Here is an 18,777-nt window from a genome sequence, read left to right on the forward strand (position 1 = left end):
GTCCAATAGAAGTCCAACCTTGCCTGCGATACAAGTGTGAAAGCATTACCTGAAGCCAAGAGAGTGGCATCAAGGCTTCTGGGTAATTACTTTGGAGAGGCGAAGGCAAAGTTAGGGAAGGCAAACGTGCGGCCTATAAACTTTATTTGAAGTTCACACAACTTATATTGCCAAAGACTGTGAGAGAAAGAGAGACGTGGGTCATAAAGGAAACTTAGATTATTATTGTGGCAGACAGACAAGAGAGGCAAAGATGCTGCCCCTTTTGAAGAGAGATATTCAGAGGAAGAGATCCTTTCCTATGTGAAGGGGTTGAAGTCCCTTAAAGGGAATCTTGTCAAAATCTGTCTTAAGTCACAAAATACTGAAGCTCTGGTGGTATATCTGATTGTCAGTGGATGGGAGAATTCAGTTGTACAAGTGAAGTGGAATGCTATGAGGCAAAGGAGAATGACCTCATGGAAACCTTCGGTAGAAGTGAAGTTGTTGACGTAGAAGCAGCAGCACTGTGTAGTCATCCTGACAAATATACCTATTGTAAATCCTAATCTGATCAGAAGCATAATTACTGTTAACCAAGACTGGTGTTTCATTAACCTTAGGGCTGCCACTGGATTCCCTAAAAAGGACCACATATCAGACCTGAGGAGACAGGTTCACTGGCTTCCTGTTAAACAGAGAATCATCTTTAAAATCCTCTCCATCACTCACAAATGCCTCCATGATCTGGCACCCCCACCTCACCCAGCGCATCGCCTTGCCCACTTCCACTAGGCCATCTAGGCTAGCCTACACCAACATGATCACCAAGCCCAAAACATGCAGAGTGCGTGCAGGGGCTCCAGCTTCCCAGCTATCGCTGCCACCCACTGGAACGCACTACCTTCACACATTAGGGTAATCGACTCCCACCTGGCGTTCCGCAAAGCCATCAAAACCAGGCTATTTGTATGAAATGTCAGTCCTAGCTCTCACTCTACTCTACTGAAACCATTTTGTATGCCCAGCTGTACTCTGTAACCTAGCACATATGATGTAACCAAGTAACCGCGTGTCCTAAATGTACTCCTGCCTACGTACACTTTCATGTAAATAGCGCTTCAATGCATTTGGGCTGTAGTGCACTTAACAAATGTAAAAAATAAAAAAAGAAACCTTTACTAGAAGCTGTATTTCTTTAAACTGTGTCAAGTCTTCTTGGATAACTGACAGTGGTAGAAAAGCATTGTGGCTGGGAATAACATTGATGCTATTCCAAGGAAGTGGAAAGCCTTTTAACCAGGAAGAAGAACTTTGTGGTTGTTGGAAATTTGGTTAATCCTAACTCTGAAAATCTAAGAACTTAATTGAGAGATTGGAGTTGAATTAGTCATGAATCCTGGGGAAGTGAGTTCACCCAGATTATTGAAAAAGTTATCAAAAAACTGTGAATATCATTGTTTATGTGAATTGAATTGCCATATATATTTTCTTTTGAGTATTTGATGTTTAGTGTGAGAGCCAGACAGCTATAAAATGGGCTATTACACACCTAAGATATTATCTAACTGGAAGAAAGTTCAGACTCCTTGCGGATCACTCTCCCTTAAATTGGATGAGCCTACGGAAAGACACTAACACCTGAGTAATGAGGTGGTTCTTGAATTTACAACCTTTTTTGTTTCACCATTGAACATCGGAAGGCACAAGAACGAGGAAATGTCGATTTCTTAAGACGCTTTCCGCTTTCCTATACATCAAAAAGGGGAAGTGTAAGGGTGTTGAAGAAGGAAGCTGACACAAAGGTGGCATGATTTTGAATATATACTTTTATTAGTGCATGGGAAACGTCCTCACTATCCCTACCTTCTAACAGGGGTTTCCATTCCTTAGAACTAATACTAAAGGGTCTGTCAGAATGTCTGTCAAATTAATCTTCACCATCCTCTATTTATTTATTTATTTGCATTTTTAAAGCGCTCACACAGCCCGCAGGCATGAAGGCACTGTTACAGGAATTGTTTTGTTCTTTTTTAGTTGCGTAATTGTTTTTTCTTGTCTTAGTTGCGTATTTATAAAGCAGCGCTTAAATACCCAGAGGTTTTTAAGCGCGAACACGGGGATCGAACCTGTGTTGCTTCATGTCCTCTTGCTTACAAGGCGAACACGTTGCCACTGAGCTATCCTCACAATAGCTGTTATGTTATGTTATACACATTTATAGAGCGCACATCCATTCAAAGGCATCTTGGCACTAGAACAACCACAGGCAGAGCTGGGGCCAATAACCCTGCATCTAAAATAGCAACATTTTCAATGATCGTCTGTACTCGTAATGATTCTTAGTGCACCTCTGAGCGAATGGCAAAGCATTCACATCTTGACAGCAGCAATTGAGAATGCAGGGCCTCCAATCCTGGATAACCGAAAATGCGGAACAGTAATTAGACAAGCATTGCCAGAGCGGAGAGTGAACCCAGGGAGATAGGGAATTAACTTATCCTGTAGATATTCGGCCCCTTGGCAGTAACAGGCTAGATGTACCAGGCAAAGGGACTTGAATCCAACCCTAGAGAAAGGAGCACCAGAGTGATGAGAGCCCCATAAGGGGTGTTAGTAGCAATCCGGGATGCCATATTTTGAAGTAATTGCAGCCGGGGCGGTAAATAGTGAGGCTGGGCTCACCCTACTTCTATCCCTCACACTACAACTAAAAGATAAACTAACAGAACGTTCCTTTCTTCAGGAGAATGGCCCCCTTCTCCAGCTTCTTGAACAGTGTCTGAAGGAATCTTATATTACAACAGAAATGCCAGGGGGAAGGACTCCCTTGCCCTGGCAAATGGGCTTCACCCAGTCTTTATGCAAGCAATTTCACTTCCAGGAGAACGGCTCCCTTTTCCTAGTGTAGATATATACAGTTTCCAGTAAAACCTGGAGGAATGACTCCCTTCCACTGGTGTCTCCAGCACAACTCTCAGCTCAGGACCAAGGGAATGCCTCCCTTCTCCTGGATTTACTTGGTACAGTTCACTACAAGGCTAGGGGGAATGACTCCCTTCCCCTGGCTTCTTTAACACAACTCCTGGTTCTGTACCAGGAGAATACCTCCCTTCTCTTGGCATTGCTTGGCACAGTTCTTTTTCACTGCGTTCAGGCTGCAGTAGCTTTTGCCACTCAGGTTTGTTCTTAGTAAAGTCTGAAATCTTGTTGCGGCCTCAAAATCCATTTGTCCGGGAAATTACAGGAGTGTGCGGGTTGGGGATTTGTGGGCTAGTTTGAACAGCAATGCTTTGACAATTAAATGTTTATTCATATCCTATCTGTAGTGGTAGTAGTACAACACGAAACATTGGTAATGAAACACTAGTTCATTTTTAATTTTAAAGGGTTTACCCAGCAATGGCAAATGGGCCGGATTTTTCTGGATCTGAGATCCAGCAAAATGTCTCCTCGGATCCGGGAAAACCATTTACATCCTTCAAGTGTTTAGCTTGCTTTTGTTGCTCAAGCTGGTAATCGCACACACGTCGAGGAGGAAAGTTGAGAGACTTACCCAATAGACCACTTGAATGGCTGGTTATGGCTACATGTGAATATTTTTGTTAGGATTTCACTCTGAAGAAAATATGTAAGCAAGATTTGTAGGTTTAAACGGTAATCTTGCAATAGCATAGGACACACGCCTCCTCCCATGTTACTTTACATGAAAAATCTCCTGAAATGGAAATGTGTTACAGGCGGGCAGGGTTTTCTTAGAAAAATTCCTGCCTGTGTCTACCCCCATCACTTATAACGCTCCCGCCGCCCACTCCTCCGTCGCTGGTGGGATCCCACAGTTAATAATTTCCATTTCCAGCACTGGGCTTACTTTAAATTTAAAAGATTATGAAAAGCGAGACACATTTGGAATCTGCACTGCTCCATGCAGCAAGCACGTTTCCATTTTCCAAGTCCAGCCTGGATGAGACTAACACACAGCTCAGTCAGGGGGCTGCAGCCAGCACCTCTAAACGACTTGCAAACACATTTCCTTTGTCATCAGCAAACCCTTTCTTATGCGTGATGGCCAGGACATTTCCATCTGAAAGAACCAAAACGACTCCACTTAACTAGAAAGAAATGTGGCGATTTCCACAACAATTAAGTGGACAGAATAAACCCCCCCTTTAAATTTGTGTTTATACCCAAGACGGTAGCTTGACACGGGAGATGGGTCAGGTGCGAGTTATGCCAACAGAACATGTAGGCCCATGCAAGATGAGCTACTTTTTGGCTAGTTCAAACCTTATTTTCTGGTAACCCAGGCCGTTACTGGTGCATGCAACTTGTTTTTTTCTTTGTGCATCCGGAAGTTCCATCTGTGTTTGCAGGTGAGTCCCTCATTTGCGTTTCCTGCATATTTCCAATCCTCCAGACACTTCCATTTTGTATATTCAAAGTGGGTGTTAATTGAGATATGGGACATGATTCACACAGCATTTTCCGATGGGATTGCACCATTATAAAAACACTTCTGTGAATAAGGGCCATCGCCCCTTCGAGCCGCAATAGTCGCATAAGTGCAGGTCCACAAATTGTGCAAACACCACTATGGATACGCCATTTTTATGTGACCGGTGGGTGTGTTTAAAATTCGGAACAATTTGACAAGGTGCAATTTGCAGTCGCATTCACACTGATAGACAAGAAAAAAATGTTTGGCTTGGGATTGTTGCGTGCAAGTGACGGGAGGGCATCTTATGCAGCTGAACATTTGTGATGCAATAGCGGAATGTTTGCTGTGTAACTTCCACTTTGTCAATGCGTCAGCTGCATCTAGGTAAATATAATGCTGTCAGCTACTATTTCCACTGCTGGGAGCACGATTCTGTTGTATAGGCGCCTAACCAACGCTGAATAAATACAGATAGTTATTTTACCCAGGGGGCGGACTGGCCTATGGGGAACTCTGGAAATGTCTGGGCAGCCCTCTGCACTCTGGGCCTCTTTTGTATGGTCACCTATTTTATTTCCAAATGTTCTCTTAGCAAAAGGGTTGGGCTTGCTGAAAATGTCTAATATGGGGCCACTTTGAACATGATTTCCAGGACCTCTTTTGGTTCCCAGTCCACCCCGGATTTTAACCAATAATGTATTCGTGTAGTTGCATTGTGGGTCATGCACGCGCCACGCAGTGACATTACAAGGGCTGAAAACAGGATGCTCAGACTCATGAGCAATCGATAAATATTTGAGTAAGCTCTTCTCTTGCCAGGGTGAGCCATGGCATAAGTGAGTTTATTCAGGCAGTGTAGAGAATAGAGTCCTGTTTATCGAATATGTTTTGCAGTAAACACGAAAAGGCGGAACATTTTCTTATTAAGGGATTACTAAAAATGCAAATCATTGTGACGTTTTTAGGAACAGGTAAGCAGGTGTTATCAAAACCGTGATGGGATGCAGGGCTCGTTTTGCATCCAGTGGATTTGGATGTGTGGGTCACTGGCTTTATTAGCTCCATCGTGCCACTCACCGTGACAACAGAGCACTGTGTATCTCACCAGGGGAGCCTGGAAATGGCAGGACAGCCCTACTCTGTGCCTTCTTTTCAGGGAAAGCCACCCCAAGCAAGATGGAACCCAGTTGGTGAGAGACTGAGGGGTGGGCTTCCTATCTCTCGCGTTAACAGTGAGTCGATTTTCAGCCAGGCTTGTTCGGGACGCCTGGCAGAGGGGCGGAGGCTGTTCTGTACATTGGCTGTTATCTCCATGCCCGAGTTCCACAGGGTACCTTAGCTAGGGGTCATGGGAACGCTGCTTTGAGAGGTTGTCGGCAGGTAGGCTTTCTTAGGGTGTATATCTGCTCATGGAGTGGCTAGTAGCGCCTCTCAGTGCTCTGTCTTGTTCAGTTTCTGGATGAAGAAGAGGGGGTTTCATGTGCAGGATGAACTGAAAATCAATAGAGTATTTAATCTTATAGAGAAGTGGATCCTCGAAAACCACCTAGCTCTAAACAGGAGGAAGACTGAACTTATGATAATAGGTAGCCCAGCCTCCTTGCGAAAACTGGACCGAACTTACAGTTCATTCACGCTAGGCGATAACATTATCACTCCTCTTCCTAAAACAAAAATCTTGGGAGTGATTCTTGATCAGACTCTTTCTATGAGACCCCGTGTAACCGGTGTAGTCTCTGCATCAGTCTATTATGTCAAGCTGATAAAACAAAAATCTTGGGAGTGTTTCTTGATCAGACTCTTTCTATGAGACCCGATGTAACCGGTGTAGTCTCTGCATCAATCTACTATGTCAAGCTGCTTTCGCATATAAGGCCCCCTTATTACTCAGGCAAGTGTTGAAACAATTACCAGAGCTATAATAGGGGCAAGGATTGATTATTGTTGCAGCCTATTGTTGGGTCTAAGTAAGCGGGACGTCTACAAACTCCAAGCAGTGCAGAATTGCGCAGTCAGAGTCGTGATAGGCCTGTCCCGCCGAGATCACGTCTCTAAGGCTAGGCGCTCCCTCCACTGGCTACCAATAGAGGCTCGGATCAATTTCAGGGTACTGGTCATCACTTTCAAATGCAGACTAGGACAGATGCCACCCTATCTGCAGAGGTACATCACTGACAAAGTTAACAGTAGGGCGTTGAGGTCCTGCACCCTGAATTATCTGTTTCTACCCGATGTAGAACATCGAAAGCAGAGAAAGGCACATTCTATCTGGTAACGCCTAAACTCTGGAATCAGCTACCAGAAACAATGAAAAGCCAAAGTTCTCTACAAGTCTTTAAAAGAGACTTGAAAACGCTGCTATTTTCTTGATTTTGCTGAGGGCGCCTACCCCCAGCCTCAGAATGTTAGACTTCTGGCTTCCCACTTAATCTTTTTGTGTCCCCTCTGTATCGTTTGTTCAAACTGTCAGCGCCTTCATGCCTCAGGGTCCACACTGTGCACTAAAAACGCTGTAATGTAATAATGTAATGGGGTCTCTTGTGCACTGCTCTTGTGAGCCCGCACCAGCCACGCTAATCCATACATGCCAACATGTCCCACTTGGGCTAAACTGCACAAAATACCCAGACTCGCCATTAGTGGAAAAGGTTGCTTTAATGTGACAAGCCACAGCTTACAAACTACGCTAACCTGGCCACTCTGCCTTACAGACTAAACAAAACGTTATACATGTAGGTAAACCCACTTTCACCCCCCATTCTCTCCCTTCAAAATATTCCTTCCTCCTTGTACTCCCAACATCTTTCCAAACTTTATCCATGTCCTCTCCCAGTGCCACGCCCGTCTTTCTTTCCTACCTCTTCCCCTCTCTTGTAACCCCGGGCTAGCCTGTGCGTCCAAACAGCACTAACCACCCTGCTTATCGTAATAATCTTTCGGCTTCAACCAACCGTCATTTAACAAACCGTTTCCCCGGCACTCAGAAAAACCCTCCCCAGAGGTGTTCTTTTGGCCTCACCCCCACCCCTTATCTTCCTATTTACTCCTTTGTTTAATTATTCACTCACAATGTTATTTATTTATTTTTCAAACACTCCCCCACCCACAATCCTGACACCCAGGCATAAAATACCCAAACTGAAAGAACCGTTCTTTTATTCCCCCTTCCCCATCCACCGTAATTTCCCCTCCTTCCCTTCCTGCAAGCCACCCCTCCAAATCACTCAAATTGTAACTATAAACATTCCGATGCCCTTCTCTCTACCCTTTGATAGCGTCCCTACCCAACCCCATCCTTGAAGGCTAACCCCCCTAACGTCACAAAAACCCTTTTGTAACTTCATATCTAACAATTGACCTCCGACTGCCATAGCCTCCCTACCTATATACACAATCATAATAGCCATCGTCCTTTTCCGTGCCACTCATGCTCTCATAAACCTGCGCCTACCACATTTCACTGATGTCTCTTTCACCCACCCCTGACCTGATAAGCCAGCACCTAGTCTTTACGTGTCTGCCCATTGTGCTTCTTCATAACAGGGCACATCACTGCCTCTCCCTTTCTCCCTTTACGAAACCAATACCTTTTTTTCCCTTTTTTTTAACACCAACTTCACCATCCTAAACATCCCCACAATTAAACCATCGTAAACCTGCACCAGCACCCTTATGATGCACATCCACAGCGCCCACCAATGCTCCCCGTACTTATTTTCACCTAACCAATCTAAGAGCCCTGGAACGTAGTGTGGTCCAGGTAATAAACACAATTGACATCACCCCCAGATCTACTCTACCGACAAATGTTCTCCTCTCCATTACCCACAAATGCTGCTGCGACCATCCTCTGTATTTTCCCATATTCATCACTCCAAACTTAACCTTTCTCCACTCCTCTCCCTTGCCAATCACTGTGATCCCTTGTGTCCCCAGACCTTCCCAAACGCATTTGCTTCTGGGTCAGCATATTCAACAGCATATCATGGCCATCTACGAACCAACGTACTCCTGCATGGGTACTCTACTGTACTCACCCCAGCAATACCAATTGCTCCCCCTGCTCCTTGCCACGTACCCCTCGTTAGTGCTCACCCAATTGCACCAGGGCCCATACCTGCACCCTCTGTCCCTGCAGTTTAATTCCCTCTGCGCACTGCATGCATTAACACTGCTTCCCTCCTTAGCAAATGCATCCCCATGCTCCCATTCCAAATTCTCCATGTGAACACTGTGCACCCTCTGTCCATACAGTTCAATCCACACACCCTGTTACTTCATGTAGCACCACTGCCCCACCCTCAACCACCCGGTGTGCCACTCTGTTTCTGCCCCTTCACCAGAGCACACACTCTCTGATATAGCCCCCTCTGCACCCTACCACTTTTCCCTCACTGAAGATCCTTAAACCCTACCCTTCCATTCCTTTTACCTTTTCTCCTTTTTTAAAAAAAAAATATATATATGTTATTTAATTGGGCAAACCAAAAAATGACAAAGCCATTTTATTACACTGACACGTCTTTTCCTCATATCAACAGATCTAAAATAGAGACAATTTTCCTCCATAAAATAATAAAAAAATGAATACACGCCTCTGGTTACCACGCATGAACATATACCACACGCCTTCTGCCAGTGTCATCGCCTGTATGCCAGCTCCTTTTAGTGCATCCAACAGTAAAGGCTGTAGGGCATCACACCCGGTTAGAAGGTGTCTGGCTGTCTCCATGCAGGCCTCCCCGCACAGCCGGCATTGCCTACAATCCTGTGATAAGTTAGACCAGGCCCCAACTATTTTGATCGTCTTTACAGTGTTGACTGTTACTTTTAAGTAATCCCCCACCAAGATGTTTCCAATGCATTTTTGGATATACCCTGGTAGTTTATCTCTATCCAAGATGTATTTCAAGAAAAGTCGCTGTGTGTTTTTTTGTGGCTAGGTTGACTATTAATTGCTTTACTCTGGGTCAACAAGATATTATCCATGTGCTTTTTATATTTCTCGAACGGCCAGCCCAAAACCTGATCTGGTGCCATCGCCAACCATTTGGTTGTGGCCGACCAGATTTTCATTATGTCGCCGGTTGGCATGAGCCTTGCTCTGGTCAATATCGCTTCATTTAGTGATCCCAGTAGGGAATCAACTGGAGCGTTAGATACTTTCCAAAGCAAAGTTAGACATCAGAGCTGTAATTTCACATGGATGGGTATCACTTTGAATTCCAAATAGAGCATTTCAGTGGACATTCGAGGGGGCAGCCTCTAATTTAATGATCTCCTTAATGTGGGCCAAGGCCCAAATCTCCACCCGAAATATAGGACTGATAAAATCTTGGCCCTATACAGCTATAAGATTGCATCAAGAAAATAACCTCCGCTCTTGCATGCAAAAGAGCCGGCCAGTTTAGCAGACTTTAATTTTATGTTTCTAAATTCTGAATTCACTGTAGTTTTGTATCTAAATGGATGGCAAGATATTTGACATCTGTGACTATTTCAACCGGGACATAGCATAATAAAATCACGGCCAAAAAGTCATCTGTAAAAAAAGAATTGTGGCAAAAATGCAGTGGTTTGACCCGGCAAAGGTGTACCCATTATACCATTTAAGGGGAGCGGGAGTTGTGCTCCCTTTAAATGGTATAATGGGTCCGGGAGTTGCAGGCGTGTCCCCCACATCCATTACATGGATTGCAGCGGGAAAAACCCCAGCCATTTTACCGGAATTGTTTGTGTAAACAGCCATTTTTGCCACGATTTTAATACATGGAACCCATTTTTTTTTGCATTGGGCAAAAGACCATAATTTTTGTTTTATCAGTATTCACGAAAAGTGAATTTCCTTTGGCATAAGATACCAGTTTGTTCAGTGACGCCTGCAGGCCCCATAGAGTAGAATCCAGGAGGACGAGGTTGTCAGCGTAACCCAGCCACTGCACTGATCTATCACCCAATTTTGATGGATTCAAGGACAAATATGTGATTTCCTCTCCTAGGTCCGATAGGTATAAATTGAACAACATGGGCACTAGTATGCATGTAGATAGATTATCATTTTTAATAGACCGGGGGGTATACCCCCGGTATGCAATTTGCTCCAGAGCCTCGATCTATCAACAGTGTCAAACGCTGCACTGAAATCGATAAATTCTGTGTAGACAGTTGTTTTACATATGCACCATGCCTGCTGGATAATAGTAATCAAAGCAAGTATATTGATGGTAGTATTAGAACCCTTGCGGAACCAGTTTGGTTTAAGTGAATTATATTTTGCACCTCTGACCATTCTTCGAGCTCTGACAATAGGACTTTGAATAAGATCTTTGCTGGGATGTCTAACATTGCTAGGAGGCAGTAATTACATGGGTCCTTACGATTACCTTTCTTTAAAACTGGGACGATTATGCCGTCCCACCAAGTTGCGGGGATAGTTTGTGTTGCACTGATCCAGCGAAAGAGCCAGTTTAAGGCTGTAGCCCAGACAACTGGATCAGTCTTGATTCATGAACTACAAAACCCATGCAGGCCTAGAGCCCTGTAGGACTTGCATGCCATTATTATAGTAAAACGTATTACAACGTAGTAAAAACGTATCTAAACCACAGTATCTACCCCAAAAATATTTCTAGGAATCTAGCATGAGCACATCTACAAACATCTACTACTGCTATAACCAATGAACCCTCCCCAATATCTATGAACACCCAATGCCTACCTATAACTACGACAATATTAGGAGCTCTAATCAACGCAAGATCTGTCGTGGCCCATGCCGCCGATATAGCTGATATCCTAACCTCAGATACCCTTGACCTCCTAGCGGTCACTGAAACCTGGCTACATAATGCAGCAGGTTCAGCACTATCACTGGCTATACCGAACAGACCTAACGCTAGAGGAGGTGGGTTAGCCATCATTGCTAAATCCAACCTGGAATTAAGACTCCCCATGTTACCCCCACTAAAGTCCTGTGAATTACTATGAGCAAAATTGCCTATATTCCCCATGTCACACCCTGACTATCTACCTCAAATATAGGCCACCAGGGCCCTTAGGCTTGTTTGAAGAAGATATTTCCAGCCTGCTAGCTAGTAATACAAAAGAATCATCTCAGATAATACTCCTTGGCGACCTCAATTTAGGACTCAACGACCCAGACGATAAACAAGCTCAAGCAATAGCCACCATGCTTGAGGAACATGGGTTCTCCCAAAACGTCCTCACCCCTACCCATGACAAAGGCAGGACCCTAGACTGGGTAGCCACCTCAAACTGCCCAACTAGGATCACTAAAATTACACCCCAACCCTGGACTGATCACTTCTTGATTGACTTTAGCCTAACACTCAACAAAGAAGTAAATAAAGAACAAATAATGGCACCCCCTCTCCCCACTAGATCAAGGAAAAACATCACAACCAACAATATCCTACCTCGTCTCCTTCCAGTGATTAATGCCCTACCAATCAACTCTGACCCAGAAACGCTGGTAGACCATTACAATGAAGCCATTACTAACAACCTAGACTCCATTGCTCCACTTACAAACTGAATAGATAAACAACAAGCCCACCTTAACACCTGGTTCACTCCTCACCTAAAAGAACTCAGAATGGAAAAAAAGAAAGCTAGAAACCATATGGCAACATACCCCCACGGAAGAAAATAAACTAAAATTCAAACTCTTTGCCACTAGATACAAAAATGAAATCATCCAATCCACAAAAGTCTACAATGAAAGAAATTCCAAAGCATGCTCTAATACCAAGTAACTATTTGCGATTCTGCGAGAACTAGAATCCCCCATATCCCCACCAGGTAATTTACTCAAAGTTAAACAATGGTGTATCAACATTCAAAATGCCTTAGCAAATAAAATAAAAACACTGCAAACTATAATTGCATTAAGAAAAGCCTCGCTTCCACCCATGGAAACCCCTATTATCCCCTCTCCAACCAACAAACCCAACCTATCTCCATTCAAATTCTCCAAAATATCCATGCAGGAAAGAGAAAAAATTATAGCGTCACTAAAACCATCAAACTGCAAAGGTGACATTTCTCCGCCCAAATAATTAAGGATGCAGCTAGAGACCTAGCCCCCTTTATCTCCAAACTCATTAATGCTTCCTTTTTGTCAAATACCGACCCAAGTAGCTTAAAAGAATCCTGGGTCCTACCCCTTCTTAAAAAACAAACCTTAGACCCATCCATTCCAACAAACTACAGACCTCTTACCACTGTCCCTTTTCTCCTGATGATAATTGACATAGTGGCCTATTTACAAATTCAAAAATACCTTGAGACTAACCAACTATTAGGCTCATGCCAATCTGGGTTCAGACCCCAGCACGGCACGGAGACAGCCCTAATAGACCTTAAAGCCCAAATTGATGAACTTAAGGATAAAGGAAACACAGCTATGCTACTCCTGCTTGATCTGTCGGCAGCATTTGACTTGTTGGACCACGCAGTATTATGCAAACACCTAGCATCGGCTGCCCACTTCTCAAGTGAAGCTATAACTTGGGTCCAATCATTTCTTGAAAAATAGAAGCATGAGTCTTCTCTACGGCAGCATCTGCAGACCCAGTCATAACAACTTGTGGAGTCCCCCAGGCTCATGCGTCTTACCCACTATGTATAATATCTTCACTAAGCCTTTATTTGACAAATTGGACAGGCTGGGTGTCACCCGACAAATAACGCAGATGACACCCAGATCCTTATCCCCCTTACGATCAATTTTGCGTCAGATACAGCCTCAGTGAATGACATTTACATCCTCATTCAGGCATGGATGGCAAACCACGGCCTCTGCCTGAATGACGATAAAACAGAGATCTTGATCCTTCCCTCAGCTAACAACTTTAAAAAACTCAATGCCAACTATAGTGCATTCAATATCGACGGCAACATCATTACAGTTGCTAAAGAAGTGAAGAAACTAGGTTTTTACCTGGATTCCACACTCTCCCTGAAAAAACAAGTAAACTCCTTGGCCTCATCCACTGCCTACACTGGCAAACTCATCAAAGCATGCAGACCCTTCCTCTCACCAGCTAGCTGTATTATTCTAGCCAATGCTCTCATCCTCTCTAAATTGGACTATTGTAATGCACTCTATGCAGGAGCTAATAAATATATCACCAGTAAACTACAAACATTGCAAAACAATGCGCTCAGAACGGCTCTGAACCTCCCTACCAGAGAGCACATATCCAACGCCAGAAGAAATCACAACTGGCTAAAAATCACCGATCTGATTCTATTCAAAATGGTCACTTTAACCTTCAAATGCCTAAATAATGCAGCACCCCCATACCTGAAGGAAAGAATAACCAGAAAATTATCTACACGACCAACTACAACAGCCAATTCCCACTGTCTCCAAATACCAAGATTCCGATTACAAAAAACAGGCGGAAATAGCTTCCCTGTAAAAGCAGCTCAGAATTGGAATGTTTTACCAGTCGAGCTAAGAAGGGAGAAATCTTATGACAGCTTCAGGCGCAACACCCACATCTGGCTACGCCACAACGATCATTAGACCTACAGCCACAAATGCTCGCTCTCACCTCTTTCCTCTCTGTCAGTAATTATGTAAATAACTGTACATTATCCATGCACTGTATATACCTGTATCTACGCAAACTGTAACTATATATGCACTTGTATCTACCTTTATCTAAGCAAAATGTAACTAAGCTATAGGTATTTCTATCATGATGGGCACCCAGCTACCTAAGGGTTTAGGGAGCCCTACAAATAAATAAACAAACAAACAAACAAACATTATAATATCATATACATCAGGAATGCTTTTCGTGTATAACCAACTAGCTGTAATTGGTTACATAGTCTATAATATTATTACTTGCCCCCCCCTCCAAAATGTTGCGCCACATATGTTTCCCAAACCTTTTCTGAGACACCATTAATGTCTCAAGTTCTTGTTGTGTTTCCGTTAACTATCTTCCAAAACAAAGTTGGGTTATTAATTTGTGACGAGTGAACCAGGAGGCGCCAACTGGCCCATTGCTTAAGGAGTTTGTGTTTTTTTAGCCACTTGGCATAACCATTTTTCACATATTTTGGGGGAGTATCAGACTGATAAGAGCCGTTGACCATAGTAAAATTACTGGAATACAGCAAACTGGCCCAACTAAGGCCCTGTTTACATCAGATATCTAATCCATCAAGCTGCACCAATGAAGAGGTGCCGGCCAGTTCACACATCGGGTGGTTCCATTTTCTGTATTCTCGCATTGAAATCCCCAGATGATAACAGGGGAACCCTATGCCAATTTTCTAATTATTGCCTTAACTGCCTTGATTACTAGTGCAATGGAACCTTTTATAGCGGGGGTGATATGCATGAACAATTATGAGATATATTTTAAACAAAGGTGCAATGGCTTGTGGGAGGGAGTTTCTACCGACCAAAACGTTCTTAGACTCAAATACAACAGCCTCCAGCCCTAGGGGTTTCTTCACGCCCAATACCAACCCCCCTTTTGGGCAGCCGCTCATTCCTGGTGTAGCTGCACGGGAAAGAGTATTCCAGCCGTCAATCACTAAAGAGTTTGTGAGCCAGGTTTCCTGAAGCGCAATGATCTCAAATCGGTCAATAAGGTCCAGCAAGTCATCCTGTTAAAATATGTGAGAGTGACCACGGATGTTCCAATTTAAAAGTAGCAAATGGCAATTGGAGTCATGGCAAGGAACGTGACAGACCATGCTGATCTACCAAATTGCCAGCCATGCCCAATGAATCTTTTCCACCTGCTTGCCAGTGCTCACCTGTCGACCCGGTCAACTGCCAGGAGGGATATGGTGACTTATCTTGGGGGGGGTTCTACATGGTTTGTCAACACAGCACATTGCGGCTGGACGTGTAATGGGGAGCAGCACCTGCTGGTCCCTCTTGACCCACCCTTATTACCACTATGTTTGTGTCTCAAGCATGAATCCACTTCAACATTTCTGCACTCATAGCCCAGTCTATGCAGAGCAGTACAATGATCCATGACGGATACCAATGGGGCTTCAGCATGGAAGAAGATCATAGATGTAGCATTGTTCATACTAGTAACATTCTCGCAGATGTCCATGTTAGGTGCTTCTCCGTCACTCATTCATTCACAGCCATCTCAATGATACGTGGAGCCGCTATAAACTTCAACCTCCTTTATTCCCTCTTAACATTTGACTACCCTTTTTTCCCTTTGTCCCGCCTCTTCCGCCCTCCTCCCGCCCTGGTGTGTGTGTGTGTGTGTGTGTGTGTGTGTGTGTGTCCTCCCTTAAAGGGGCAGTGTCCCTTTATTCACATACAACACCCCCCCCAGTGCTTGACTTGAAAGCCGGGGTCACATTTGATCAATGAGTCTCACGGGTTTCCTCACTGTTCTGTGGGGTCTGCCTGGAGACTCTCTGCTCTCGCCAATCACCTCTAACGGGGGGTCTGTGTCGCTTTCTTCTTCAAGGACCAATTCTGGTGCCTCTTCATCATGGCGGTATAGTCTTTTGAAGAATGACGCATTCCTAGTGATCTCTCCTGGTTCCCCGGTTGCAGTTATCATGGGTCCCTTCATGGCCGTGATGATTCGAGGTTCTGGACTATAGCAGGTGTCTGTTTTCCTTCTCTGATTTTGTCGGACCAGGATGACTTGTCTGACTTCTAGTTGGGGGTCTTTTGCCTTTCTCTTTTTGTCAGCCCACTCTTTAGCTTTCCTCTTCTTTTCAGCATCCCGTTCCCTTATGGCTGCATCTTCTTCCGGTGTGTAGTCGTCCCACTGGGGGATGCGTGTTCGTGGTCGGTATCTGACCATGAGTTCCGCTGGTGTTCGTGCTGGGTGTTCCTGTAGCTTCGGAGCATGCTGCAAATGGCTTGTGCTTGAGGTATTTGTTCTACTAGGGCTTTCTGTCTGGTAAGTTTAATAGTGGCCATGAACCTCTCCACCATCCCATTGGCTTGAGGCCAGATAGGTGTAACCTTCTGATGGTGGAAGCCAAGGTGGTCTGTGAATTTGGCAAACTCGCGTCCTTGGAATGGGGATCCATTGTCCGTTTTGACGATGTTGGGGATGTCCCATTCACTGAATAGTTCATCTATGATGGGTGCCATTTCGCAGAAGGATGTCGACAGGGTTTGCTTGATGAAAGGGAACCTTGAGTATTCATCAATGATTACGAGTAGGTATCCACCTTCTTCTAGGGGTCCATGGAAGTCCATTGCAGCTTTTTGCCAGTGCCTCGCTGGGAGTGTCGTTGGTTGTAGGGGGTTCGGGATTGATCCTTTTGCTGCTAGTTGGTAGGGTCTGCAGTGTGCCAGCATGTCTTCTACAACAGTGTCCATGTCGGGGAACCAGATGTGATTTCTTAAGATCTTTTTAGTATTATCGATGCCTCTGTGGCCCTCGTGGGCTAGCGTCACCAGTGTCTTCCGTAGGTCTTTTGGGGATACCAGCCTGTTTCCGCGTAGCAGTATGTCTTGATCCGTGGCCATCAGTTTCTTGTGTATCTTGGCTAGTCAGTCTAGGTCCTTCTTGTCCGCCCCCTCCCCTACGTTTCCTCTTTCTTGGCGCACTCTCCATTTGTTGGAGCGGGTGAGGCGTATGGCGGTTTTGATGGTCGGGTCGGCCTTGCTTCTTTCTGCAAATATTGCCGTCGATATCGTCAATGGCATGGCATTGGTGGACAGGTATGAGATGTATTCCTCGGCCTCAAGGGCTAAGGCATCATCACCCCTCATCAGTGGGTGTCTGGACAGGTAGTCCGCCAGGCTGGCCTCTCCTCCAGGGTTGTGAACGATTACATAGTCGTATTCTTGTAGTCTTATTTCCCAGCGCTCAATTCGGGGATGCATTTTTTGTTTTGGGGTTCCCAAATATTAAGAGGAGTGCTTGATGGTCTGTTACGAGGGTGAACCTCCGGCCGATTATGAAGTGGTGAACTTTTTCGCAGGCCCATACTGCTGCTAGGCTCTCTCGTTCAGCTTGAGAGTACGCTCTCTCTGTGTGGGACAGAGCGCAGCTGGCGTAGGCCACAACTGTATGCCGTGTGTTGTCTTTGGTGTCAGTTTGAGCTAAGATGGCTCCAAGGCCCACTGGGCTGGCATCCACCATGATGATGGTGTGCCACTCCGGATGGAAGTATGCCAGTTGGCGGTGGTTGGCAAGGTTCTCTTTGATGGTTGTGAATGCCGCTTGACAGTGTGGGTCCCAAAGGAATGGTTGATCTTTTTTTAGAAGATTTCGAAGTGGGTCAGTGATGGTGGCATAATTTGGAAGGTATCGCGCACAGTATCCCGCCATCCCAAGGAAGGAGCGCAGTTCTGCGGTTGTCGCGGGGCCTGGAGATCTGTGATTGCTTTTATCTTGTCCGGGTCGGCTTTAATTCCTTTGTCTGAGAATATATGTCCAAAGAATCTGAGGCTGGTCTTGTTGATGTCGCATTTGGGTCCATTCAGAGTTAACCCCGCCTCTTGGAGGATTTTACAGACAGCTTTGAGGGCTCTATCGTGTTGTTCCTGGTCCCTCCCGAAGAGCAGAATATCATCGCTGTAGTTTAGGGCATTCATTTCGGCAGATATTATACGCCTGATTGTCTCCTGAAATATTTCCGCGGCTGATGATATGCCGAAATTGAGCCGTTTATATCTGAACAGCCCTTCGTGTGTCATAAAGGTGGTGATTGATCTTGAGGCAGGGTCAATGACGAGCTGGTGGTAGCCCTGATTGAGGTCTAGTTTTGAGAAATCCGTTGCTTGGTTCAGCCTAATAAGCATGTTCTCTAGGCTTGGGCCTGGGTGCCTCTCTCTTTGAATGGCGGTGTTGGGGATGCGCATATCTACACATAGGCGTAGGCGTCCATTGTCCTTGGGTACTATTACTATGGGGGACACCCAGGGTGATGGTCCTTCTGCTTTCTCTATGATATCATTGAGGAGGAGGAGTTGGATTTCTTTTGATACTTGGGCTTGGAGGTGGGAGCCCACCTTGTGGGGGTGTTGTGGTACTGGCGTGACCTCTGGCTCAATGTGCAGCTTGACTACCGAGTCTTTGAGCATGCCCACTCCTTCAAAGAGTTTGGGGAATTGAGTCTTGAGGTCCTCTTTTGTGAGGGGCCGGCATGTTATTGACATGATGGTGTCGCATCCTGAAGGGTGTCCCTTTATTATTTCAGATTGGTCATAGTGGAAGTCAATGAGTGCTAGGGCTCTGGCCGTTCGGTAACTGAGAAGGCACCGGCCTACAGAGGGGCTCCTTATGACATGAATTGTGGAGGTTACCGTGAGGTCGCGATGTGTCAAGTCACATTGGAATTGTCCTTTGGACATCATGGGCAGGGCTGTT

This window comes from Ambystoma mexicanum, chromosome 5p (assembly GCF_040938575.1).
Source record: "Ambystoma mexicanum isolate Mex_15411 chromosome 5p, UKY_AmexF1_1, whole genome shotgun sequence".
Taxonomy (NCBI): Eukaryota; Metazoa; Chordata; class Amphibia; order Caudata; family Ambystomatidae; genus Ambystoma; species Ambystoma mexicanum.